The 19,932-nt window shown below is 39.2% G+C and overlaps 2 protein-coding genes across 3 annotated transcripts in view; both read right to left on the bottom strand.

The window, feature by feature from the left end:
* Window positions 1-5,549, bottom strand: part of gprc5ba (G protein-coupled receptor, class C, group 5, member Ba) — a 71,835-nt gene extending 66,286 nt beyond the window's left edge. The window contains exon 1 of one of the 2 annotated variants that reach the window (XR_013818458.1): window positions 5,040-5,525. The gene's annotated coding sequence lies outside the window, so the exon portion shown is untranslated. Of the gene's footprint in view, window positions 1-5,039 lie in introns of both variants that reach the window. The other variant, XM_079843082.1, reaches the window with a different exon arrangement.
* The window catches only part of proza (protein Z, vitamin K-dependent plasma glycoprotein a), a 229,740-nt gene that overhangs the window by 159,366 nt on the left and 50,442 nt on the right, over window positions 1-19,932 (bottom strand). The gene's annotated exons all lie outside the window — the stretch shown is intronic.

The following is a 19,932-nucleotide window of genomic DNA, read 5'->3' as shown; positions in this document are numbered from 1 at the left end:
ATTTAGTTTGATTATTAGGATTTTTGGTCTGGATTTAATAAAAATAAAATAAAAAAAACAACAATAAAAAAAACAATGAAAACAGTTGATAAGCTAAACCATTGTAAATAAGCAGTTCAAAACAATATTGTAACATGACTTAAAAACACATTACAAAAATAAAACAAATATGATAAAACTATTCAACAAATATTGTAACAAAAAAATGCTCTTCTTATTTAGTTGAAATTGTATTTATCTAGTAAATGAATCTTGATTTAAGAATGTTTAAATATTTAGACAAGAAACAAGACAAAAATGACTGAGCATTTAAAAAAAAAGTACTTTTTTTGTTTTTGAAAGTAATCTCATGGTAAAAAAATAAATAATAAAAATTAAGATACAATTTATACAAAACGAAATTCACTTTCTACAAAACAAAACTCCAGAATCATTTATTTAGAATGTACTCAACAAAGGCCTATTATATTTTAAATGATCAAAAGATGACTACACTTAAAAAATGCTCTTCTTATTTAGTTGAAAAGTGTACTTATCTAGTAAATGCATTTGATTTCAACACTGCCAACACTGTCAACACTGCACTGGCTGCCTATTAAACATTGCATACATTTTAAAATCTTACTTATTACTTACAAAGCACTAAATGGTTTAGCTCCCCAATACTTGAGCGAGCTCTTAACATATTATACTCCATCACGTCTACTGCGGTCTCAAAATTCTGGCCAGTTGATCATACCGAGAATATCCAAATCAACTGCAGGCGGTCGATCGTTTTCCTATTTAGCACCTAAACTCTGGAACAGTCTTCCTAACATTGTTCGGGAAGCAGACACACTCTGTCAGTTTAAATCTAGACTAAAAACACATCTCTTTACTGTGGCATACACATAAAACACTTTTTCAATGAAATGATTGTTAGGCTGCATTAACTAGGTCAGCCGGAACCGGGAACACTTCCCATAACACCTGATGTACTCGTTACATCATCAGAAGAATGGCATCTACGCTAATGATAGTCTCTCTGTTTTATCCCGAGGTTTACTGCAGTCAGCCGGATCCGGGCCGTATCCAGTTCAGATGGTGGACCTGCGCCCAGAGAAGACCAACACAGGACCCCGAAGTGTCTGGGAGACCGTGATTAGACTCCCCCTGCAACTGCCTCATCGACACGGCATCTCAATAAAACCGTCTCCGGCGTGTTGACTCAGATTGTTCGAATATTACAATTAAATAATACTTAAATCGATATGTCATCCTCAATAAACCCGTCTCCAGCGTGTTGCCTCAGATCATTCGAATATTGCACTTTAATAATTATTTAATCAACATCATCCTCAATAAACCCGTCTCCAGCATGTTGCCCCCGGTCCCTCGAATATTCTGATCTATTATGACCTCCGAGCTGTAAAGCTGCCAGAATAATAATAATAATAATAATAATAATAATACGCTGTTTGTTAATTGGCCAGAGGAGAACTGGCACCCCGACTGAGCCTGGTTTCTCCCAATGTTTATTTTTCTCCATTAGGTCACCTAATGGGCTTTTGGTTTCCTTGCCACTGTTGCCTCTGGCTTGGCGTGCTCAGTTGGGGACACAAAATTTTTCAAATAAACATCGAAATAAATCTAATTAATAAACTAAATTAACCATTTAAACTAAATTACTGATCGAATTATTGATCTAAAGCCCACACTGTCACTGTATGATAATTGAAATGAACTGATGACAGCGTTTTTTTCCAGAATGGCTATACAGCTGAATAAAATTATGCTGCATTACGATTCATTTTCGCCGCCATGATGGATTCGCTATTGACAGCAACAATACTAATATTCAATTTCCTTCTTTATTGACCACCAGAAACTCTCTCTCTCTCTCTCTCTCTGACACAAGTAGCTCTTGCCGATAAAGGAAATAAACTTTATGTCTGTCTACGTAGAGACACCGTTACTGATCAAGCAGGCAATGAAAACATTGCGGAAGCGCAAGCGGATTTCATAAGCATGGGAATATATTTATAGTATCAATTAATGGAGTATTGTGGCAGCGTAACTTATGACAAAACAACATAATTGGGGGAGTGACTCCACTCTTGACAGCGCCGCCCATTCCGTTTGATTACTGGCGCTCACCTCATCATCCCCGCTGCCGTTAAATGCTAAATATACTCCTCTCTTCTTTTCTTTGTCTGAAACCGAGGTGCACCGAGATGAGTGACGGATCTGCATCCCGGACTCGATAGCAGGCTAAAACTCACGGGCCGCCATGACCCTCACACTCTGCCGGCACAATGCACTTTATTTTTCATTTGTATTAGTAATAAACACCTCTTTGAGACATGACGACACACCCACAGTTTCTATCTCTGTTCAATCATCCGCATAGTTTAATTGTAGGTGTACTTTATTTAATATCTTCATTTAAACCACCTCACATGCAAGTTTAAAGGGTTAGTTCACCCAAAAATGAAAATTCTGTCATTAATTACTTACCCTCATGTCGCTTGACACCCGTAAGACCTCCGTTCATCTTCAGAACAGAAATGAAGATATTTTAGTTTTAAATCTGATGGCTCTGAAAGGCCTCCATTGGCACAATGGCACGGTTCACTCTCAAGACCCTTAAAAGGTACTAAAGATGTCGTTACAAAGTCGGCGAGAATAGTTTTTGTGCGCAAAAAACCCCAAAATAACGATTTATATAGTGATGACGATTTCAAAACACGGCCGATTTAACACGATAAACACGATTTATGAACTCACTGATTCATAACGCTTCGAAGCTTCATGAGGCCGTGTTTTGAAATCGTCATCACAATATAAGTCGTTATTTAGGGTTTTTTTGCACACAAAAACTATTCTCGCCGATTCATAAAGTTATTTTAGAACCACTGTAGTGAGATGGAGGAGGTCTTACGGGTGTCGAACAACATGAGGGTAAGTAATTAATGACAGAATTTTCATTTTTGGGTGAACTAACCCTTTAAAATGAATCCATAATTGAGATTAAATCTGAGTTTAAAGTTATGGATTATGGATTAACAGGATTAAAGTTAATCTATTTTAAATATAAATTAAATCCAGGATCAAAATGATGGTTTAAATGTAATCCTGCTTATTTTCAAACAAGGTTTAAAGTTTGGTGCAACAGAATTATTAGATAAACCTTGATTTAATCTAGATTTAAGATTAATCCTTGTTGGTGCAACCCACCCTATATGCATTATTTACTTTTAATGTGTATCATTTAAAAAATTTAATATTTTTTCAAATAGTTAAATAAAATAAAAATAAAACATTTTGCTGTGGTACCGAAATTGGTACTGAGAACCGTACCTTTTTTATGGTATTGGTACCGACTACTGGAATTTTGGTATCATGACATCCCATTGCAAACAAGTTTTGGGCATATATTAAAATATTAATTGCAGCTTTTTAGGAATAAGCTAAATGTTACACCTTCTTAGCATTACTCATGTAAAGATTATTTAACAAAAACAAAAACAACCTGAACAAATTGCATAAAAATCACATACAAACCCCATGTAAAAAAACGCAATTATTTTAACTACGATATGGATATTTAAAAAAAAAAAAAGAAGAAGAAGAAAAGAAAAGCGGTTTACTGCCCAGCACTAACAATAGTACAATCAGTAACACTACTATATTAAATGCTACTAAATAAAGCACAATTAATTAATAATAGTTTCAAAGACATATTGTCCCTGTTTTCTGTATTTGTGCAAAATCGTTAAGAATAATAACCCAGCCGGCGCCACTCGATATTACAAGCTTAGTTTTGTATACTATACTGGAAATATTTCCATATTTCTAAATACTAAGAGTATTTATATGTGTAGTTCCCAATGTCTGAATATAAATAGCAGTAAGTGCAGAAAGCTTTTGTGTTGTTGTGAGTCGGGGCGCTGAAGACCCACAGCTGCATGTGTAATGAGATGAACTTCAGTTTTTAGAAAAGGCCTCAGTCCATCGCCCATTGCCTGCTGAGGTACGTTTTTAAGCTCAACCCCTCAGGATGATGATAGATCTTCAGATGCACACTAGAAAGATGGATGCTCCAATGAAATGCAGGTAGAGGGAGAGAAAAACCCCAAATCAAACAAGCTCTTTCAGTGGTTGGGTATGAACGCTTTCCATAACATTAAAATGTGACTCGTCTCAATGCATGGACATATGCTAATTAATTTGGCTGATAATATTGAAAATGTTCATGCATTTGCTTTAGATTTCAGATCCGATTTTCCTCCTTTTAAGGGATGTCACAATCATGCATTGTCGCATTATAATACCGAATGACTGCATGCACTATTTATTTATGAAAAGGAGTAAAGATCATGTCTGACAGGGGGAAATTATCGCCAGTGTGTTCATATTTATACACCCCTATCCCACAGAGGCATCTAATAAATCATTGTGTCATTTTAGCTTAAATAAATCAAATGACAATGAAACGTTCTTGTTTGTACAATTTGATTACATAAATGTGACCACAAAATCAGTCATAAGGGTACATTTTTTTTTAATTAAGATTTATATGTCATAAACAAATAATCTATCCATTGATGTGTGGTTTGTTAGGATAAGACAATATTTGGCAAATCTGGAATCTGAGGGTGCAAAAAAAATCGAAATATTGAGAAAATCTCCTTTAAAGTTGTCAAAATGAAGTCCTTAGCAATGCATATTACTACTAAGAATACATTTTTTATATATTTAAAATGAAAATATCTTCATGGAACATTATCTTTACTTAATATCCTAATGATTTTTGGCAAAAAAGAACATTTGATAATTTTGACACACAATGTATTGTTGGCTATTGCCACAAATATACCCGTGAGACGCATTTTTGACTGGTTTTGAGCTCCAGGGTCACAAATATAAACACACACACACACACACACACACACACACACACACACACACGATTCGAATCAAAACAAGCAACGAAATTTGATGACACCTGGCAGAAAACAAGTGTATTCACACAGCCTGTATCTGATCTGATCACGTACCTTTATCGATTAAAGCGTCCGATATGATGATCGATGGCTGAGTGCGCGTGTGAATAATGTCACATCTCGGCTCCTGCAGCTGATTAACACAAGGCTCGCACAATTATTCCTCTTCTTGCAATTTAAAAACGCTTATACCCCCGTAAACCTTTAGTTTAGTCGGGCGTTTGCGGTGTGATTAATAAACGAGGTCAACCACCAACAAATAACAGGCGCTGGGAATAAAGACGCGTAATGTTATTCCCTTTCTCCTCTCGTTGTTCATCAGTTGTCAAGGAGAAATGCAAATGTCCTCGTTCTTCATCACACCATCATCGCCTCGCACACATTCGGCATTCGTCGTCTTTCATCTGTTTGCCGCAGAAGCTGTTTCGTTAGTTATTGTGTTCATGAGCCGCTGTGTGTTCTGTGATTCTTTCAATGCATCTGCTGCTTTTCCTCTGTCTTCACACGCGCGTTCTCAGCTGTTTGACTCAATCAATCAGCGAGGCACAAGCTCCGCCCCTCACTGTCAGTCGCGCGCAAGCCCCGCCCCTCGCTGTCAGTCACAATCAACCCCCGTCCTCACTGTCAGTCACGCACAAGCCCCGCCCCTCACAAACATGCCCCTTTCTTCAACTCCATGTACGGAATCCTCCCCCACTGTCTGTGTTTACAAAGCTTTTTTAATTTTAATTTTATTGATTTTTATTAATTTTATGTAATCTTTAAAAAGGCAGATGAATGCAGAGAGAATGTGGACGAAGCAAGAGAAATAATAACAGAAATACAATTTATTACACAGTAGAATAGCAGCTTCTCCTGACAGTACATTCATGTAGGGCAGATTCTGTGCTGTAGCAATAGCTTTATGATTAATATGGTAGTAAAACAATGACTGTCTTTGAAAATAATGCATTCCATTATCAGTGCTTAATAGCACTGATAGCATTGTATTTTCAGGACTTGCATTGTTGTGGGCTAAACTTCAACATGGTTGTGTATTTAAAGGCACAATATGCAAGATTTTTGGATTAAAATATCCAAAAACCACTAGAAAGGTGTTATATATTTTGTTGACTTGCAGTACCCCAAATATTTCCAAGAATGTTTAAATCCAGAGAAATAAGCAAATTTAACCAGGACAGTGTGCGTGCGTTGCCTGTCAATGACATCATACCCGTGATTTCTGGTTTTATTTTGTAGAAACCATGGAAACACTATATGATGTGTTTGATTAGGTGAGCAGACCACCAAACCACCAGGGGGCGCCCTTGCTCATCACTATATACAATAAACATGATTAACCATAGTGTGAATATTTCTTTATAACATGCAAATATTTGTGTGGTGTCTACTAAACATTTACTAAGTCCTGTGGAAGTATTTTTAATAATGATTTATATTTATTCAATAACTGTTTCGGACTCCGACATCATGCGGCAGATAATAACATGCGCATTGACATGGCTATGGCTGCAAAACAAAACTATCCTTCTGGATCAAAGAAAAAGTGCCAAGAATGAATGTATTTTTCTAACATTTAATATCTTATTTATGTTATGTTAGCTATAATAACGAGCCAGGAACACGAGACCATTTCACATTGCTCTTTACTCCGGAACTGACATCATAACATGTGTCCCCACATATAACCCCGTACTACAGTAGCATCACATTACAAGTTCCCATTACAGAACACCTTCCCCTTTTAAGTAAGGACTCTTTTTATAGTAACATGTTGAAAACTTTGCTGAACCTTCAAACTTGAATTTAGTTACAGGTCACCTAACTTTCATTACATTCACATAAACAAACAGTGAACTTTTTCCCTTTTTTTTTTTCTTTCTCTCTCTCACAAATTCAACCGTTCAGGAGGCCGTGACACTCGACCAGAGCTGGTCACGTAAGGTGCTCTACTCAAGTCAGTGTCTCTGGACCTGTCTCCATCCTTAGTAGCATGCACATGAGTCTCAGCATCACTCTGTCTAAGGGATGTGACAGTGGTTTCCATGGAATTTTGAGGTAACGGCCCCTGAACTGCTCGCATGTGAAAGTGGTTTCTCCTGATCAAACCACCATCAGTCTGTATGAAGTAAGACCTTGGTGTTTCTGCTTGACTAATGACAGTCCCTTGTGATTTTTCTCTCTCCAGCCACACTCTTTGTCCAGTCTGCAATATTGGTAAGGGACGTGTCTTGTAACGCACGTTGTACCTGCGTTGCTGCCTCTCTTTTGCCCAGTTGTCCGATTCCCTGACTCTCTTAATGTTTGGCCAACGAGGGGTTAGAAAAGTTGGGAGCTGTGGAATGGTAGAGCGCAGTTGTCTCCCCATCAAGAGCTGTGCTGGAGAATACCCATTCTCCAGAGGAGTTGACCGGTAGGTCATCCAAGCTTTTGATTTGTCACCCCCCCCCCCTTTCCAGAGTCCTTTCACAGTAGCCACTGCGCGCTCTGCTTCCCCGTTTGCTTGAGGGTATCCTGGGCTGCTAGTGATGTGTGTAAACCCATATTCCCTGGCAAAGTTCTTAAAGAGTGCACAGCTATACTGTGGCCCATTGTCGGACATTATAGTCTCTGGGATTCCATGGCGGCTAAACACCTCTTTTAAAGCCGAAATTACAGTATTGGCTGTGGCTACATTCAGGCAAGCTACTTCGATGTACCGCGAAAAATAGTCTACAACCAGAAGGTATGTATTTTTCTCCCAGAAAAATAAGTCTGTTCCCACCCGCTGCCATGGTCTCTCCGGCACTGAAGTGGTTAACAACGGCTCTCTGTGTTCAGCCCTGTGTTGTGAGCATGTGCTGCAGTTCTCCACCAGCTGATTGATATGCACTGACAGTCCTGGCCACCAGACGGCCTGACGAGCCCTTGCACGACACTTTACTATACCCTGGTGACCTTCATGTATACTGTGGAGGACTTCTTTCCTCATGCTGTGGGGAATCACAATTCTCTGGCCCCTTAGGAGCAGCTCTCCTACCACAGAAAGATTTTCTCTCTCCGGCCAGTATGGTCCCAGTTCTGGTGGAAGGACATGTTTTTCAGGCCACTCCGTTTTACAGTATAGGATGAGTTTAGCGCAGATAGGATCAGCCTTCTGGTTCTTGTTTATTGTATTCAACCTTGTTTCTGTAGCTGGGAGGGCTTGAATTACCGAATCCACAAACACCTTAACATCACTCTCATTCTCCTTCTCCGCTTCTGTGAATGTGTGTTTCATTGGAGCTCTTGACAACGTGTCGGCGGTTATCATTTGCTTACCAGGCACATGCACTATGTCGAAAGTAAACTTCATCAGCCTCAGACGGAACCGCAGTATTCGTGGAGGGAGTTCTTCTAGTGCTTTGGTGCTAAGCAGCGATAGCAGTGGTTTGTGATCCGTCTCCAGTCTAAACTTTAGACCCAGGAGGTAAGATGACAGCCGTTCACATGCCCACGTGGCGGCTAAGGCCTCCTTTTCGATTTGGGCATAATGTCTTTCTGCATCCGACAGACCCCGTGAGATGAACACAACTGGTTTCCATGTTCCATCTGCCTGCTTTTGGTTCAGTACGCCCCCCAAGCCAAAGGAAGATGCGTCAGCAGAAACACATGTCTCTGCTTTTGGTGAGTATGGTGCCAATACCCGCTGTGAACTCAGTTCTGATTTTAATTTCTGAAAAGCCTCTTTTTGTGGTGATTCCCAGCACCATTCATTTTTCTCACTGAGCAGGTCTTTGATTGGACGGGTGTAAGATGCAAGGTGGGGTAAAAACTTACCCAGATAATTAGCCATACCCATCACTCTCCTCACTCCATCTACCCCAGTTGGTTCAGGCATCTCCAAGATCGCCCTGACTTTGTCTGGATCTGGTGCAACACCGTCTGCCCCAATCCGGTGCCCCAGAAACATCATGTCGTCCGCTGCAAACACACACTTCTCGTTTAAAGTCAAGCCTTCATCTCTCAGTCTCTTAAGGACACAATGCAGTCTCTCGTTGTGTTGCTGCATATTCTCGCCATAGACTAATATGTCATCTGCATGACACACAACTCCTTCACAATCTTCCAGCATCTGCGACATGCGACGCTGAAAATGCTCTGGGGCTGACGAGATCCCGAATGGTAGACGGTTAAAGGCATATCTCCCAAATGGGGTGATGAATGTTGTCAAAAGTGCGCTTTCCTTGGACAATGGAATTTGCCAGAAGCCGGAGGTAGCGTCCAGCTTTGTGAAAACTTTGGCACCAGCAAGCATCGAGAGTGTCTGCTCTACAGCAGGGAGGATGTGACGTTCTCTCCGCACCCACTTATTTAGGTGCGTCAAATCCACACACAGCCGTATCTTTCCTTGGGTCTTGGGCACTACCACCATACCCGCACACCATGGAGTGGGTTGAGTCACTTTAGAAATCACTCCCATATCCTCCATGCGTTTTAACTCTGCTTGCACCTTATCTCTCATTGGCAGGGGCACACGGCGTGGAGAAGATAGAGCATATGGGACAGCAGCTGGCTCCAGCTCAATTTTGTATGGCTCCTTTAATTTGCCTAAGCCAGAGAACACTGAGGGGTATTCAGCTATAATGTCCTCCTGTCGTTCTTGTACCGTGTGGAGGCGCTGAATTAGTGTGAGGGCTTCAATAGCAGGGAGCCCTAATAAGGGCTTTGACAGACCCGCTACTACATAAATGTCCTGTTCTGTAGCTTTATTTTTGATGCTTAGACGCCCTTTAAATCGTCCCTTCACATCCAGCCTTTGATTTCCTGGTCCGAACAGCACTTTCCCAGGCGGCTGCAACACCCCATATTTCTTAGTGGAGAAACTGCTGCTTGGAATTGCTGTAACCGCAGCGCCCGTGTCCAATTTGAAAATTGTGTTTTCCCCATTCAGCACTATCAGTTCATTCCACCCATCAGTTCCTTGTTTATACACCTCTCCAAGAAAAGCAAAATCCCCCTCATCATAACTCTCTGAATGCCCCTCTGTTATGTTATGGACCCCTCTAGCTGACTTACATTTTTTTGCAAAATGTCCCTTGCGATGGCATCTCCTGCAGTCAGCATCTCTAGCTGGGCAGTCTTTCCAGGGGTGATTTTTAATGTTTCCACATCTACCACATCCAACTGACTGGTTCTCTGTTTTAATCTTAAATGGCTTGTGTGTTTTCCTTTCCTTTTTGTGTATAGCCTCAACGTGTCCTGTCGGCTGCTCTGCTCCGCGCAGTATTGGCTGTTGTTTTTTCACTGCTGCACTTTGCCTCACTCTCGTTATCACTTTCTCCAGCGTCAGATCTGCGTCCAACTGCAAGCTTTCTGACAACTTGGCATCGCGAATGCCGACTACAATCCGGTCCCTTATCAAATCTTCCTTTAAGGCTCCGAAATCACATTGCTCGGCGAGTGAATGAACAGCTGTAATAAACGACTCGACGCTCTCTCCCGGCTCTTGGTTCCGCTTGTTGAATCGCGCTCGTTCGAAGATAATATTCCTCTTGCTAACACAGTGCTTGTTAAAAGCCTCCGTGACGGCCGCGTATGATTTTTTCTGAGCATCAGTCAATGGTAACACATACAGTATATCTTCGGCATCATCTCCCGCCGCATACATGAAAGTGTTCACCTGATATTCCTCTGGCTGTCTATCCAAACCAGATGCGATTTTGTAGCGCTCGAAACGCTTCATCCATCTTGGCCATTCACTTGTATTGGTAAAATCAAACTTGCCGGGCAGAGTTAGCTGTGACGCTAACATCGATGGGACTGGCGCTTCTCTCTCCATCTTCCCCTTATTTCACCGGCATGCACCGTTCTGTGAGTTCTATTTAAGTTCAGTTCTCTTCTGACACCATGTTATGTTAGCTATAATAACGAGCCAGGAACACGAGACCATTTCACATTGCTCTTTACTCCGGAACTGACATCATAACATGTGTCCCCACATATAACCCCGTACTACAGTAGCATCACATTACAAGTTCCCATTACAGAACAATTTAGTCTTGACAAAGCAATTAATTCATAAGCAAGTCGTAAACCCATAACTCCAGTCCAGGGGCACGTTCAAAGCTCAAACCGGTGCACAACGTTCTGCTACGGTTTCCGGTTGAACGTCACGTTTCCTGGAAACGGTGTGTAATGGTGTGCAACAGGTTTGAGATGCGTTTTATATCGTTTGGTGGGTGTGTCAAAAATGTCAGCCCAATCAGCAGCAACATGTATATAAACCACGCGGTATTAAAGAGACAGCTGACACAATGGGTCCAAGTAAAGTTGTTTACAAATGTGTCCGCTGCAGCTCAGTATGTATACGCAACAATTGAAGATATTAGAAGACATGATTGTCGTAAAAAAAAAATATTATACAGTATATCAACATGATGATGTATTTATTTATATTTTTAGCTTCATTGCAAGGCAAATTTCATATATGGTAATTAAGTGCTTTACATAAAAATGCGAAAGAAAATACAAGCTATTAAAAAAGTAAGAACTAGAAATAAAATAAAATTAGAATTGATTACCAGCAGATAATAAAACGTTCATTAAATGGGATTGGGATGTTGTCTTTTATTCTGGACGGCATGGGCAGTGATTGCATGTATTTTGCAGTATTAAACACGTGTATATATTGATTTCATCAGGCTCCGAAAATTCCTCAAAAAGAACTCAAAGAATGGCCTTCTCGGCTGCCATAGTTGCAACTCTTGCTTCAACAGAACAGGGTGTTCAACGCAGCACCGTTTCCGTTTAAAAAACGTTTTGTTGGGGCTGAACGCAGCCCAGGTCTCCACCGTGTTCAAGCTGTCATGTGACTCAAGTACAATGCCCATTAGTCTAAAATTGGCTCATTTTGTGAAATATTGATGTGTTTTTGTGTGTTTACATAAGCCTTCTTAACTCTAAAAAAGGGCATGGTTGTTTTAACCCAGATTTGGTTCCAAATCAGGGCCGGCCCTAGCATTTTGGGGGATCTAAGCAGATTTCAAAATGAAATCTGCACCCTCCAGCTGAATTAAACCTAGGGGTGATTCTAGAATTTCAATGAGGGTATGATTTAATGAAAATATATATATTTTTATATATTGTTGTATACCAGGGTAGACAGGAACAATACAGTAGGTCCCACACATCAAGCCAATCCCTGAATATTGAATTAATTTCTAATCATTTTAAATAACCAGCTAATATTCATTATATTCATTAAGAACATAGACATATTACTGTAATTGTCTAGATTGGAAATATGAGGGTAAAATATTTTTTTTCAACACAAAGTTTTTTAAACATTACACTTGGTGGAAAACAAACACACTTTTAACATGATAATTATGTATAATTTCCCCTACAACCAGTAGATGGCAGCAGAGGACCACTCATTAGCTAATTTGCTTACTTTTCACATGTTTTGCTTGTGGATTCATTATAAAATTAATATTAAATAAAATGTTTGCAATTTTATTGCACTGAAGGATAAAGTATAGCAAGATTATAAAAAATCACGAAGGGATTTCATAAACCCAGATTTTTACAGTCAAGTCAAGTCAACTTTATTTATATAGTGTTTTTACAATGCAGATTGTTTCAAAGCAGCTTCACAGTGTTAAACAAGAAAATAATGCAACAGAATTTTATTCAGCCGTATAGCCGCTCCGGAGAAAATGGTGATGTCATCAGCTCATTTCAATTATCATACAGTAACAATGTGGGCAGTAGATTAGATTTATATGGTTAATTTAGTTTACTAATTAGATTTATTTAGATATTTTGTTGAAACATTTAGTGTCCCCAACTGAGCACGCCAAGCCAAAGGCGACAGTGGCAAAGAAACCAAAACCCCATCAGGTGACCTAATGGAGAAAGATAAACCTTGGGAGAAACCAGGCTCATTCGGGGATGCCATTTCTCCTCTGGCAAAATAACAAACAGCATATGATTATTATTCTGGCAACTTTACAGGTCAGGGGTCATATTAGATTGGATGATCGATTGATAGATTCATATTAGATCGGAATATTCAAACGATCGGAGTCATCACGCTGGAGACGGGTTTATTGAGGATGCCGTGTTGATGTGGTAATTTCAGGGGGAGTCTAATTGACATGGTCTCTGCAGACACTTCAGGGTCATGCATTGGTCATGTCTGGGTGCAGGTCCACCATCTGATCTGGACACGGCCCGGATCTGGCTGACTGCAGTAAACCTGGGGATAAACCAGATAGACAATAGGTGTGTTCGACATCGGCTGCGGCTGGATGGAGCCGATCGGCAAGAGTAGCCGCGTGCAGGCGGGAAGGAGCTGCAAACGGAGACGTGAAGTTGGACACCTTCTGCTTCCCGCAGTGACTCTCACGCTGTGTTTGCATACTTTATCACAGCTGACAAATATAAATGCAATATTTGTCAATACACAGATGTCTCAGAGACATTATTGTCATGTAATACTTTATGTACTGCTTAATACAGCATGTGTTTGTACAAGAATAAAGTTCAACATATAAGCCTACACTATCAATGAAGTGGGGTCTACATTTTTATCAGTTTTATTTTGATAAACATGACAATATCATGAAAAGAGGTTCTCTTTCATCCACCAATGGGAAGGGCATCCGTACCTGACCTCTGCAGAAGCATCCAATTGCACCAAGTCTGACAAGACAGGCAGGAGCGTGCAGCCAATGCCCGGTAAGGCCCCACTCCTTGATACTGGGTGTGCAAATTATCAAGAATTGACAATAGTCAATAATATTGGTGGCGCCGAGGGGCCCCGACATAAATTTCTGCCCTGCTGGTGATCAGCTCCGGGAATGTATACCTGATCAGATGTTTATGGATACCCCTAGCAGGACAGACTTGGTCTTCAAGGACCCCAAACCTGTCTGTCAGTCGGTGTATCGTGTACCAGATAAAAAACTATCTGTTATCAAAAGAGGAATTGCAGACCACGAAACTACTGGGAGTTATTGAGTCATCGTCAAGTGAATGGAGCAGTCCAGGCTCGGACTGGCCATCAGGAGCACCGGGTGGCAACTGATTAGGCCACCTGTCCTCTTACTTTCTTTCTTTTTATAAATTATTTTAATTATAATATTATTGCCTTTTTAATTATATATAATTGCCCTAATGCACTAAAGTGATAATTCCTGAATTCGGCATTCGAAAATAAATCGATAATAAATCATGAAGCAGTTAGTCTTGTGTGGTTTTGTCTTCTTTAACGTAGCACATTGGCTGCGTCCGAAACCTGGACAATGCTGCCTTCGGAGGACACATTTCAGATAGGAAGGTATCAAGGCATGTCCAAGTCTAATGTTAGCTTCACTTCCTGTCTCCTGAGATACCTTCATCTGATCGAGTTTTGAAGGCAGGATAAATGTATCCTTCGCTGCCTTTGATATCCCACAATCCTGTGCATCCTGGCCAAATTTGCCCATTGGCCTCTGTTCATCATTGCCTCTTAATCATCACTATATAGGCCAACTGATTGGCTTCATCACTCCATCACTCCTCTCCACCAATCGGCTGGTGTGTGGAGGGCGCTCTGGTGCAATATGGCTGCCGTCGCATCATCCAGGTGGTGCTGCACATTGGTGGTGGTTGAGGAGATTCTTCCCTTCCATGTAAAGCGTTTTGAGTACCCAGTAAAGCGCTATATGTAACAAATTGTTATTATATAAATGTATCCTTCGCTGCCTTTGATATCCCACAATCCTGTGCATTCCATTCTGTGACAGTTGAGCTAGAAAAAGAAAGATGGCGTCTGAAAGTTTGCTGGTCAGTTTGTGTAAATGTACGTTTTTGACCAACATTTTACACTTTTGATTTCATTTCTAGCGAGAAATTACTAATGTAGTAATTCAATATTTGTTTAGTTCTCACCAAAGCTCTCTCTATTTTGCTGTAGATCATTAAACTGTTAAGGCCCGGGTATACTTCGGCCGTCCGCGTTCGTGCACCGCCCGCATGACGTAATTTTCGTCACTCTGAGGGCTCGCGGCCGGCCGCACCACAATTTTTGAATAAAAAAAATTTTGTGACCGCGCGGACGGTCTGCGTGCAACAGCGCATGCGCCAGCAGTACAGAAGAGTCCACTAGGTGGCAATAAACACAGTATTGAGCACAGTGTTCAGCCGTCGAAGAAGAGTGTGCAAAGACCGGTTTAAAAACAACACGCTTAGAAAAAAAAGAGAGAATTTTTGATTCTTCAGTGTTTCTTCCAAACTATGTAGCAATGGTGGATGCACTACAGTTCTTCTCCGATCATGCCCAGCGAATGTCCCGTTGATGACAGGACTCAGTGCTGCCCTCCGATGTCTGGTGGAGCATAGACACTTTTTTACTGCGCATGTGTCGAACGCGATCCTCCGCGCGCATCCGTTGTGTAGTATACTTTGAAAGATTGCACCGCAACCGATCTCTGTTCTTTGATGATTGGTATGGGAAAAACATATGGTCCATGTCCGACTTAATGGATACCAATGACATTTTTTTTAATTATGAACAATTTTGCATTAAACATAAATTCAATCCCTCAAAATCAGACTTTTTAAAATTACATAAAGCAATACCCCAAGGTTTTGTCCTTCTAACAAGAAGCATTTTGACATATTATACGATTCAACCACAATTGGCCCCACTATCAATTCAAGGGATCTATATTCTGGATAAAAAATGCACTAATCACTTTATTAGAAAATGTTTTATTGATTATCTTTACCCTAACAGCCAAAATAAAAATAGCATCCTTCAAAAATTTGATAAAGTTTCAATCATTAAGCTGAGAACAATGTATCTAACACTCCCTATACCTCCTAAAGTGAAAGAAACACACTTCAAAGTAATGAACAATATTTACCCCTCTAAAGATTTACTGAATTTTCGCTTTGGTATAGTTGATAATGTATGTACATTCTGTGAAAATGATGTTGAAACTACGGACCATGTATTTTTCTCATGTAATGTGATTCAGACATTTTGGTGTGATTTGTATAATTGGGTTAAGCTAAAGATGTCTTCACTCCCAACCTCTTTCTCTAGAGACGACATAACATTTGGATTGATATTACAAAACAAGGGTGATGAGCTTTGTATTAATACAATCATATGTCTAGCTAAATTTTTCATTCACAAATGTAGAATTGTGAAATCATCTCCCAAATTTGTTGTTTTTTAAAATGAATTTAAAATGTATATGAAATCTTTGAAAATCTTAAAAGGTCCTAAAGCACAAAAAATATTTGATACCCTAAAACACTTCCCAACTGAGGTTAGTAACTGAACAATGACTGAAATCTCCTTGTGTCATATTATAATCTTAGTTTTTTTGTTTTTGTTTTTATTTTGGTTTTCTTTCTCTTCCTCATAATTCACCCTTATTTTTATCACGAAACTGTTTATAATTTCCTGTTTGTATTAAGAGCTGCTCTCTCAGGCTATGTATTTTCTGTATTCTATTCTGAAGAAACGATTTCTATGCAGCCATGTTTGTTTTGTAAATCTTATTATTTTCAATAAAAAAAAATTAAAAAAAAGTATACTTTGAAAGATGGGCTGTGCGAATGACGTGCCGGGCGCGGTAAGTGAAGTATACCCGGGCCTTTTCACTGCCATAGAAGTCTGTCCGAAATCAGTTTCGTGAGGTGCCTTCATGTGCAGAGTATGCCAGGCATATGGGCCCAGGGCGCTAGGGGGCCCTAAATCACGACTTTGGATTTTTTTTCTGTGTGTGATTTTTTTTTCTCTTACATACACAAACACATTAACTAGTAATATTGTAGTAAAATAAAATTAAAGTAGTAGTAGAAGTATTTAAGTTTATTTCCATATCAGCATCACTGGCACATGGCAGATACATACTAAACATTTAACAACATCATAAAAACAAACATTTAAAAAACAAACAAAGAAAAATGTACAAAATGAGCACAGTTTTATAAAAGATTTTCTGAATCCTTAAATAAATCCTTAAAAGTTTGATAAAAGTCCTGATAAAAAGTGGCGTTTCATAACATAAAAAATTGGGCAGTCCAAAAAAAATAAAATTAAAATCTGTGAATAATAGAAAGTAAGAAGTGAACATAAGCATGCTTTCTTGTCACTTCAAAATACAGTGCAGGACGTGTTAACCGCACACAAAAAAAGTACAAAAGTCTGTATATTCTAGGGGCTCTATTATATAGTCTAGACACTCAAAAAAAAATGTTGTCTAAACATAAGATTTATGTATTTTAATTGCATATAATTTTTCCATGCATTTGGATTACATAATTTTAACATAAACAAATTAATAAACTGAATGTGATTCATAAATGTACCAGTTCAATATATATGGTATATATATATTCAATATATACCAGTTATATGTGAATGAAACAGGTAAGATTTATGTAAAAGTGCACAGAAAAAGCCCATGTTAAATGAACACTTCCTAGTGTTCATGTGTGTGCTCACTACTGGGTTAAAGTAACATTGAAGCAGTGTTAAAGTTAATGAGATAATTTAGTGACGATTGAGAATTAATGATGAACACCTGATGATAATGAGCAGAATCACAGAAGAAAAGAGAAACCCAAGAACTACAACTGACTTCAGCCACAGCCTTAGATGAAATCAACAGAAGATAAAAGAAGACATTCAATCTCTGAAGATCTCAGTAGATGAGGATTAAACAACTTCACAAACAGCATTACCAGCTTCACACATTACTAACCAGACTGATTTTATTTCTGTCATTTCTGTTTTAATTAAAATAATAGTTTAATTGAAGTCCCCATGATGGAGATGAGTGTTTGCTTTAGTTGGGCTCTTGACCCTTATATCTTTATCATTAGTTTTATTCTCTGGCTGCTTTAACTGTGTGTTAAGAAAGCACATTTGTTGTGGTAAGGATTGTCAAGAGATCAAAACTCCCTCATGGGTCCCAGAAAGCATTGCGCATGAATAAATTATGCATCTGTATTGTGACAAATTTTCTTTGATCCTTACTATTTACTTTTGCTGTGTTTGTTGTGACGTTTTTGTTGCCTGTTTTATGTTCAAAGTTGATCTGTTTATCTGAATATTTTTTTGATTGTCACCATTGTTGAGATTCATATTCTGATTCTTGATCTCTGTGTGTGTTCACGTATTGATGCGGATTCAAACCTTTTGAGCATTAATTTTATTCATTTAAATCCTGCGTATTGTTCGATTACCACAACCATCCTAGATCTTGTACTGTGGAATCACATAAGTTCTATTATGTAAAATACAAAAAATAACACAACACCTCTTTAACCAGAGCATTAGACTCTGAATGAGATCAGTGATTCAGTCACTATATATCTACATATACATATTAATACCATCAGCAAAAACCCAAACAAAACCAGCTGATCACATTTTCTCTTGACTTTTTATTACCATAACAAATGTGCTTCGTATACACAGTTAAAGCATCCAGAGATAGACATGTTTTGTCAAGGGTCAAGATCCCAACAAAAGGAAACACTGAACACCATCATGGTGAATTCAATCGAAATTATTATTTTCAATTTAACAGACATAAAGTTAGTCTGGTTAGTAATGTGTGAGGCTGGTAATGCTGTTTGTGGAGTTGTTTAATCCTCCTCTGCTGAGATCTGCTCAGATTTAATGTCTTATTTTATCCTCCAGATGATTTCATCTAAAGCTGTGGCTGAAGTCAGTTGTAGTTCTTGTGTTTTTCTTTCCTTCAGTGATTCTGCTCATTACCATCATCAGGTGTCACCACCAATACACAATTATCACTTATTTAATCACTTAACAATACAATTATTATCCCATTATCATGCTGGGAACTAGAAATGTTGTAGAACTCATTCAGTTTGAGTTCTGTTTCAGGCCCTGTCCACACGAACACGGATTTTCAAAACCGCAGCTTTTTCTACGCGGTTTGGCTGTTCATCCACACGCAAACACATTATGCGGTTACTGAAACCTGACTTTTTGAAAACTCCAGCCAGGGTGAAGATTTTTAGAAACTCCGGTTACAGTGTTGTAGTGTGGATAGTGAAACCGGAGATTTCGGCTTGTTAAGTCGAAGTGTGCGCCGCTCTCTCTTTTGTTTACACAAGTGGAGTCTATGCAATGCATGGCGGACATAGCTTTTAATAACTCTGCTAACAGCGCTTATCACATGTAAACAGATATGTGCGCAGTTATCTCATTGTATTGCAGAACAGATGCGCCAGAATGCAAAATTACAACAAATAGTAAGGCAAGTGTGTGAAGCTTCAATCCACTTGGGCCCTGCCCCTGTGTACAGTTACCTGTCACTGAGTCCAAAGTAAACTGAGAAGCACCTGGCTGCAGCCTGCAGATCGAGGCGGGGCTGCACATTGGGGCGGGGCTGCACGTGTCATCCCGCCCATAACGCTTGTCATTGGTTAGTGGCAAAGTATGACGTCGATCGAGGCGGTGTTGCAACTGGGGCGGGAATGCACAACTCGTCCCGCTCGCGAGTCGCGATTCTTCTCATTGGTTAGTGGCGTCAAGTCATGACGTCGATTCAAGCAGGTTTTCATTTCCGCTGTTTATCGTTTATATATATATATATATATATATATATATATATATATATATATATATATATATATATATATATATATATATATATATATATATATATATATATATATATATATATATATATGTGTGTGTGTGTGTGTGTGTGTTCCCAAAATAAGCCCCAAAAGAAATACAGTAAAAACTGAACCAGGAGAAGAGATATAGGACAAGTTTATTTTAACAATATACAAAATTATATTGTTGGACGTTTTTCCATGAATAAAATGATTTCGTTGTGATCAATAAATTGCAGTTGTCTTCTTTCGTTGTATATATATTGTGACTTATCAACAGATTATGAAGCCAGGGGAGCATTACATTTTTTCCCCTTGATCCTCTGCA

The sequence above is a fragment of the Gobio gobio genome (assembly GCF_949357685.1).
Source record: "Gobio gobio genome assembly, chromosome: 1".
NCBI classification, from domain to species: domain Eukaryota; kingdom Metazoa; phylum Chordata; class Actinopteri; order Cypriniformes; family Gobionidae; genus Gobio; species Gobio gobio.
Note: the sequence above shows the minus strand (reverse complement) of the source record. Positions and strands in the feature narration are given on the sequence as shown.